Here is a 9,413-nt window from a genome sequence, read left to right as displayed (position 1 = left end):
CCCTACCCCCTGCAAGCTCTATAGTAGTAGCTGCGGGTCTCCTGTGCTAGAAGTGACCTTGTTAAAAGAGGTGGTCTCCCGAGGGGGACGGCCGCCCAGGGCCATGTACATCGGCTCCAAAAGCGGCTCATGGTGAAGAGGCGCTGGTCTCTTGGGGAGAGTCTGAGAAAAGCCTAGTGGAGCGTTTGTCCCTGGTGTGATGGAGATCTTCCTCTCCGCCTCCATGTGCTCCAGCAGCCAGCAGACAAAAGCACTGCCTGACTCAGAAACGCAACCCCCTTCTGCTCTTCCTTGGAGAGGAGCTTGCTCTTGGCGTAGTCGTGGCAATGACGCTCTCGGTGGCGGCTGCGGCGAACTGGACATGCGCACGGCTTCCCACGCAGCACGGCTTCCACGCAGACTCCTCAAAGACGCGGGTGCGGCCACACCGCTCCACACGCTGGAGCTGGGCCCCAGCAGAGCGTTGTGCAACGTGTGAGTTCGGTGGACGTCTGGATGACGACGTGGTCGGGAGTGCCCAGTTCATGCATTTCCACCAGAAGGTATTTGGGCATCTGCTCGTCCTTGGTGCTGGAGAAGCAGGACGTGCTGGTAGAGTGCTTCTTGCCCACCGTGTGAATTTCGTCGGTGTGCACTGTGTGGGGCCCTGGGCGGAGGCCTCTTTCCACCGACTCCGGGCGGCTCATCACAAGAACAGCACCAGTGCCACCGGCACCATCGCCTTTGCTCGCAGTGCCTTCCCGCCACGGCTGGCCCGGCAACAAGGGCTGACTGCTTTTCCCATGTTTGTGGCGTCCGCAATCGCGCGAGGAGCCATTTTAATCCGATTGAAAGCACTGATTCCTCCTTCACTTCCAGTCTTTCTAGCCAGACGCAAAACATACCACAGGGTGGCTGAGCCCCCTGCTGTCATCCCCAAGGCAGAGAGGGCATTTCCAAAGAAGCCCCTAAGCCTATAGGAAACTGGGATCCTGACGTTGCCTTTGATATTCAGTTCATCTTCAGCTGCTGGAAGCTTCTCTCAAATATATCAGTATTTGAAACCTGCATTCCGTGCATCAAGGCCAGCCGAGGCCACCCAAACACCACGGCTCCGGCGTGCAGATAGACTTCCACCACATCACTGTGGGGCACCACCTGGACCTTCTGTACTTGGCTCCTGGCCAGCATCTCGTGGACAAAGTTGGTCCAGGAAATGGTACCCCTGCTAGTGCTGGGCGAGATCAGCCCGCTCATGAGGACAGCGATGACAAACAAGGTGAGTAGATGCTCCCGGTACTTCCTTCCTATCCTTGAGCCTTCCCTCCTCTTCATCATCTTCAAGGGTCCTCTCCTTGGATTTATCATTGTCCTTAGTCCTCTGCTTCCTGCTTGAGGTGTTAAAATAGTAAGTGCCGCCTAGAAGTTTCCGCCTAGAACTCTGACTGGATTATGGACTAAATGCTTTTTCAGCAACAATCCACTAATCCCTTAAAAGGCAGGGGTTAGCAGTTGGCAGTTGCAAGCTCTGTAGCCTCAGCCCCCGGCCTAGGAAAGACCGTCCTGAGGCCTGTGGACAAAATTTAGCCCCCTCCTCGCACTCGGGTGAAGAGACCCGGGTTCCAGCCTGAGCCTGAGGCCCTGAAGACGCCTAGAATACAGCACAGACCCTTGTGGAAAGACATTTTTTTCTTTCCTTGTTGACGTGCTTCTTATTTTTAGAGCAACCAAAAACATTTACTATAAAACCTGTTTTAAAAATGAAAATAGTAGAAGTGAAAAGCTCAACATGATTCACTAGATTATGACAATCCAGTTAGAAGCTGCAAGAATAAATAATCCTTGTTCTTGAAAATAGGTCAAAAGAAATGACCTAATCTGAAAATCAAATACAGAAGTAAAAAGTGAAAAAGAGAGAGGGAGAGAGAAAAATAACATGCATCCATGACCTTTGTGATAATATCAGTCTAACATACACATCTCTCAAATGTAGAATGAGAGGACTGAAAGAAAGGGTGAGAAACACAATGGAAAAATTAACACCAATAATTCTTAGAATTTGGTGAAAAGATTAAATTTATAGATGACAGAAGATCAGTGAACTGCCAGAAGGATAAGTAAAAAGAAAACCATGTAAAGTACAGCAAACCAGAGGCTAAGGGAAAAATATTGAAATCACTACAGAAAAAGGACATATTGTACCTAGAGGAATAATGATGTGAAGAACAGTCTAATTAAAAGGGGGGTGGGCAGGGAAACCAAGAGAAAGGCCAGGACACATTCTTAGAAAATGAAAGCATAAGGAAGACACATTCAGATGTACAAAAGTTGAGAAACTTAAATTATAACATAACTACATAATGAAGATAGTGTGTTATTGGATGAGAACAGAATAAATCAATAGAGAATAAAGAATCCAGGAATAGACAAACACTTATAAATTAATTTAATTAAAATATTTTATTATTTTTTAACATCTTTATTGGAGTATAATTGCTTTGCAATGTTTTGTTAGTTTCTGCTGTATAACAAAGTGAATCAGCTATACGTATACATATATCCCCATATCTCCTCCCTCTTGCGTCTCCCTCCCCCCCTCCCTATCTGACCCTCTAGGTGGTCACAAAGCACTGAGCTGATCTCCCTGTGCGATGCAGCTGCTTCCTGCTAGCTATCTATTTTACATTTGGTAGTGTATGTATGTCAATGCTACTCTCTCACTTCGTCCCAGCTTACCTTTCCCCCTCCCTGTGTCCTCAAGTCCATTCTCTACATCTGCATCTTTATTCCTGTCCTGCCCCTAGATTCATCAGAACTTTTATTTTTTTTTAAGATTCTGTATATCTGCATTAGCCTACAGTATTTGTTTTTCTCTTTCTGACTTACTTCACTCTGTATAACAGACACTAGGTCCATCCACCTCACTACAAATAACTCAATTTTGTTTCTTTTTATGGCTGAGTAATATTCCATTCTGTATATGTGCCACATCTTTATCCATTCATCTGTCGGTGGACACTTAGATTGCTTCCATGTCCTGGCTATTGTAAATAGAGCTGCAATGAACATTGTGGTACATGACTCTTTTTGAATTATGGTTTTCTCAGGGTATATGCCCAGTAGTGGGATTGCTGGGTCATATGGTAGTTCTACTTTTAGTTTTTTAAGGAACCTCCATACTGTTCTCCATAGTGGCTGTATCAATTTACATTCCCACCAACAGTGCAAAAGGGTTCCCTTTTCTCCACACCCTCTCCAGCATTTATTGATGTAGACTTTTTTTGATGATGACCATTCTGACCAGTGTGAGGTGATACCTCATTGTAGTTTTGATTTGCATTTCTGATGATTAGTGATGTTGAGCATCCTTTCATGTGTTTGTTGGCAATGTGTATATCTTCTTTGGAGAAGTGTCTATTTAAGTCTTCTGCCCATTTTTGGGTTGTTTGTTTTATGATATTGAGCTGCATGAGCTGCTTGTATATTTTGGAGATTAATCCTTTGTCAGTTGCTTCATTTACAAATATTTTCTCCCATTCTGAGGGTTGTCTTTCCGTCTTGTTTATGGTTTCCTTTGCTGTGCAAAAGCTTTGAAGTTTCATTAGGTCCCATTTGTTTATTTTTGTTTTTATTTCCATTTTTCTAGGAGGTGGGTCAAAAAGGATCTTGCTGTGATTTATGTCATAGAGTGTTCTGCCTATGTTTTCCTCTAAGAGTTTTATACTGTCTGGCCTTACATTTAGGTCTTTAATCCATTTTGGCTTTATTTTTGTGTATGGTGTTAGGGAGTGTTCTAATTTCATTCTTTTATATGTAGCCGTCCAGTTTTCCCAGCACCACTTATTGAAGAGGCTGTCTATTCTCCATTATATATTCTTGCTTCCTTTATCAAAGATAAGGTGACCATATATGCGTGGGTTTATCTCTGGGCTTTCTATCCTGTTCCATGGATCTATATTTCTGTTTTTGTGCCAGTACCATACTGTATACATTACTGTAGGTTTGTAGTATAGTCTGAAGTCAGGGAGCCTGATTCCTCCAGCTCCGTTTTTCTTTCTAAGGATTGCTTTTGCTATTCATGGTCTTTTGTGTTTCCATACAAAATTATTTTAATTTTTGACAAAGGTGCCAAAACATTTCAGTGGGGAGGTAAATTCTTTTAAGCAAATAATCCTGCAACAATTGGATACACATAGGGAATAAATAAACCTTAATCCCACCTAACAGCATATAAAAACATTCATTTGAGATGGAGCAAAACTAAAATGTAACAGTTAAAACCCTAAAAGTTTAGAAAAAACAGTAGTACATTCTTTATGCACCCTGAGGTAGGCAAAGCTTTCATAGAACATAGAAAGGGATAATAAGAAAGAGAAAACATGATAAATTTGACTTCATTAAAATCAGACTTTATCCAAATAGGAAACTTAATAAAATACACAAGCAAAATTTATAGTTGACAAAAGCCCTGTATAAAAAATATATAAAGTACTCTTAAGACTCAACAATAAAAGGACAATCTAAAACAATGGGTAAAAAACTTGGATACTTCACAAAGATGTACAAGTGTGCAATAAACATGAGAAAAAAGTTCAACATTATTCATAAGGAAAACTTTAATTGAAGTCAAATTTATAGATATTCACTAGAATGGCTAAAATTTAAAAGCCTGTTAACACCAAATGTTGGTCAGGATTCAGAACAACTAGTTCTCTTACATGCTGATGATAATGTAAATAATACACCCTCTTTTAAAAAAAGAAAGTTTGGTTGCTTATTATGAAGGTATATATCTGTCTCTGAAATTCTACCCTAGATATTTACCCAGGATCAGTGAAATTCCATGTCTACAAATAGTCTGCTGCAAGAATGTCCAGAGATGCTTTATACAAGAGTCAAAAACGAGAAGTGGCCCTGTTGTCTGTTCATAGGAAAATGCATGAATATTTTGTGGTAAAGTCATATACCAAAATACTACTCATCAATAAAAATAAACAAACTACTAATACATATAAAAATAGATGCTACTGGGCTTCCCTGGTGGCGCAGTGGTTGAGAGTCCGCCTGCCGATGCAGGGGATGCGGGTTCGTGCCCCGGTCCGGGAGGATTCCGCATGCCGCGGAGCGGCTGGGCCCGTGAGCCATGGCCGCTGAGCCTGCGCGTCCGGAGCCTGTGCTCTGCAACGGGAGAGGCCACAGCAGTGAGAGGCCCGCGTACTGCAAAAAAAAAAAAAATAGATGCTTCTCACAAAAAATGTTGGCAAATGAACCCAATTCAAAAAATTATATGCTGTATGATTCCATTTGTAATATATTCTAAAACAGGCAAAACCAATCCATGATGGAAAAAAACAATTATAACAACATTGTTTACCCCTGTGGAGGGTGAAGGTATTGATGAAAAACAGCCACATGTTAACTTCCTGAGGCGATGGAAATGTTCTGCCTTCACAATATATGCATTTGTCAAAACTCATTAAATTATACATTTAAGCTTTGCTTATTTCACTCTAATTAAATTTTATTTCAAAGAAATAAAAAAGAAAGGTGAATAGATACTGAACTCTAGTTAGTAGGTTTCCTTTTTTTTTTTTATTTTTTGCGATACGCAGGCCTCTCACTGTTGTGGCCTCTCCCGTTGCGGAGCACAGGCTCTGCACACGCAGGCCCCGCGGCCATGGCTCACGGGCCCAGCCGCTCTGTGGCATGTGGGATCCTCCCGGACCGGGGCACGAACCCATGTCCCCTGCATCGGCAGGCGGACTCCCAACCACTGCGACACCAGGGAAGCCCGTAGGTTTCCTTTTTATTTGTTGTTTAGTGGTATAAGTTACCAATTTTGAAATATCTTCTGTTTGCTAAGTTTGAGCAAATGTGTAATGAGGACCAGATTTCTCCCTTTTTGGAAGGGAGTTAAAACTATTAAAAAGAAAAAAATATCTAGAAGGTGTACTGATGTGTTGGATAAAATTAGAGACACCAATAAGAGCTCTTCAGTTCAGTAGATAGATACAGAGATATGCATATTTTCGACTTCTGTTCACTGGTAAGGCGTAGAAGGTATGAATATACCTGGTGCCCAGTTTTTTTTTTTGAAGAACTGTTGTCCATATAAAGGGGACAAGGAGTGTAGCCAATAATAGGGCTGAGCCAGAAAAAGTGAGATGCATGCTTGGGCCATCCTGTACTGCCAGACATTAAAGAAGTGCTATAAGAATCATGGAGATATGTCAGGAGAGAGCCCCATATATTCAGAGACAGGGAGAAAGAGAGAATTTTAAAGTAAAAAAGGAAAACTGTCACAACTGGTGAGTGTGAGAAGAGCATGAAGCAACTTATCTGTAAATTTGAAATTAAAGCAAGGTGAAATGTAATAAAATATATTCCAATAGATGTCTTAAAAAGGATTGAAAGCCACTAGGCTAGTCTCTTCAGTGTGTCTGAACTCACCCCTGGAATTCTGACTGCATTCTTCTTTTAACAATACTTTCACAATGAATGATGCCTACTATTTCCTACATCCCTGTCACAACCAGTCCCACAGAATTCACCTGTTTTCTACTCCATGAGACTTTTTAGCTCACCATCTTTACACCTGACTGGGTAGACCACTCAGGTGTAATTTATAAATGCTTTTCTTATGTTACTCTTACTTTTTGCTATGTCTCTTGTTTTAAAACGTCTGAAGCCCCAAGAGGCAGAAATCCTGTTTCTACTGTTGCCAACCCTAACAACTAACTACTTTTCATGAGCCAAGCAGATGCTTAATATTTTCAGTCTGATTGTTTTTCATATGAAAAATCATGTACTAGAAAGTTAAGGTTTTTTCAGGTTCGGAATTTTTTAAAATCGGAACTCATTTTGTAAATGCAAATGTGTTTTAACTTGCGAGTTACTTTAGTTCAGTTCAAACATCAGTCAGTTCATGAGCTTACATTTGCTACTCTCTCTTGTAGAATACAGCCTCTATTATTCAGTGAAAATGTTTTCATACATTGACTCTATTTTAATCCCATTCATCAAAACTACCCAATTTCCTGGTCCTTGCCAGATATAACATGGTCTTGGTGAGCAGATAACATTATTATATGAAAGCCTTTATCTTTAGTGGGTTCTGTACTGACAGGAGGAGAGAGAATGAGCAGATGCGTGCAAACTCCAGTGGCCATCTGCTAAACCCTGAGCCGCACCCCTGACAGAGGAGCAGTCTGCAGAGGACTTACTTGTAAAGCACCCATTTTGTGAATGAAATGGTTTTAGTGGTCTCTGAGGCTATCGCTCTGTCACTCTTTGTCAGTACTAAAATTATGTGGAAATAAAAGTAAACAAAGCATCTTTCCTTCCTGTGTTTCCAAAAATTTATTGACTTGTTTAAACATCTAACTCTAGTGCAAACAAACATGGTTTTATTATAATTGCATTTAAATCTTGATGGAAAACAGACACCTCTCCTCAGATAGCTTTTCCTCTTCAAGATTATGTATACAGGCTTAAGACTGAACTCTATTCTACTCTTCAAGGAGAAGATCCAGCTTTTAAAATTTTATAGATGTGATGTTCTCCCCTAGACATACTAAATGCCATATCCTAATATCTGCATATACTAATATTACCTGATAAAACCTGCATTAGTCTGCTAGGGCTAATCTAACAAAATGCCACAGATTGTATGGCTTAAACTAGTGGTCCCCAAGCATTTTTGGCACCAGGGACAGGTTTCGTGGAAGACAGTTTTCCACAGGTGGGGCAGGGGAGGGTATGGTTCAGGTGGTAACGTGAGGTAGTTTTTCCAAAGATGGGGAGCGGCAGATGAAGCTTCGCTTGCTTGCCGGCCCCTCACCTGCTGCTGTGTCACCCGGTTCCTAACAGGCCGTGGACCACTACGGGTCCATGGCCCAGGGGTTGGGGACCCCTGGCTTAAACCACAGAAATTTATTTTCTCACCATTCTGGCGGCTAAAAGTCCAAGATCAAAGTTGGTTGGTTTCCACTGAGGGCTGTACAGGAAGGGTCTGGTCCAGGTCTCTCTCCTGGGCTTATAGATGGCGCCTTCTCAGGGTGTCTTCACATGGTTGTTCTTTCATATGTGCTTGTGTTCTGTCTCCCTGAACTCCTTCAGAGCCTCTTTCTGAATAAGAGAAATAAGAGCCTCTTATTTCTCTTAATCGTGACTTCAGTTTATTCCCATCACTGCTTAGGCATTGTATGGGACCACCTTCCTCCATTTCTCCTCTTTCACACATTTAATACTTCTCCATTTAATGGACTCCTAGTATAAGCTTGAAGTAGTGTTAATTTCTGGAGAGATAATAAATTTACCCTCATAATATGTAGTTAGGAGATGCCCTTTGATTGTGTTTGTAGTTGTGCATCTCAGGTGGTACTGTATAGTGGCTGAAAGCAGTGATCAGTGAGCATTTAAGAAAACTGGTCTAGCTTTAGATGTGTTGAGTTTGAGGAGATTGGAGTTGTGGAAAGGGAAATTGTACAGAAAGGGAAAACTTGGCTACAAAGTTGCATTTCATCAGCCTACAGGTAGTGCTTGAAGTGATTTAAACCACTGAAGATCTTAAAGGATTTCCCCAGCAGTTCTGAGGAGGAAGATGAGAAAAGGGCTAACGATGGAATCTTGGTGATCAGGCACTGGCCAAAAGTACAGCAGAGGCTGTTCCTGAACTTTAGGATTTCAAAAATTCTTAGATTTTTCTTGATATTTCAGAATAAAAATTAATTTCTAGTGTTTGGCCGATTTTAACAACTTAGAACCTATTTTCCTGTCCTAAAAATCAAACATACACAGGTGAAAGCTGGTGTAGAATAAGTTTATTCTGATGCCTTGGTATAAAATATACACTCTAAACTTCTATTACTTTACCTTTTACCTTTATCCTTGTCAAGGCTCTCTTTTTTTTTTTTTTAACATCTTTATTGGAGTATAATTGCTTTACAATGGTGTGTTAGTTTCTGCTTTATAACAAAGTGAATCAGTTATACATATACATATGTTCCCATATCTCTTCCCTCTTGCGTCTCCCTCCCTTTCACCCTCCCTATCCCACCCCTCCAGGCGGTCACAAAGCACCAAGCTGATATCCCTGTGCTATGCGGCTGCTTCCCACTAGCTATCTACCTTACGTTTGGTAGTGTATATATGTCCATGCCTCTCTCTCGCTCTGTCACAGCTCACCCTTACCCCTCCCCATATCCTCAAGTCCATTCTCCAGTAGGTCTGTGTCTTTATTCCTGTCTTACCCCTAGGTTCTTCATGACATTTTTTTTTCTTAAATTCCATATATATGTGTTAGCATACGGTATGTGTCTTTCTCTTTCAGACTTACTTAACTCTATGACAGACTCTAGGTCTATCCACCTCATTACAAATAGCTCAATTTCGTTTCTTTTTATGGCTGAGTAATATTCCATTGTATATATGTG

General features: G+C 41.3%; 1 pseudogene; it reads right to left on the bottom strand.

The window, feature by feature from the left end:
- Window positions 1-685: 685 nt before the first annotated feature.
- LOC114892059 overlaps window positions 686-9,413 on the bottom strand; it is a 49,179-nt pseudogene continuing 40,451 nt past the window's right edge.

Source organism: Monodon monoceros, unplaced genomic scaffold, assembly GCF_005190385.1.
Source record: "Monodon monoceros isolate NGI ecotype Baffin Bay Population unplaced genomic scaffold, NGI_Narwhal_1 Super_Scaffold_12, whole genome shotgun sequence".
In the NCBI taxonomy this organism is placed as follows: Eukaryota; Metazoa; Chordata; class Mammalia; order Artiodactyla; family Monodontidae; genus Monodon; species Monodon monoceros.
This window is presented reverse-complemented; position numbering and strand designations above follow the sequence as displayed.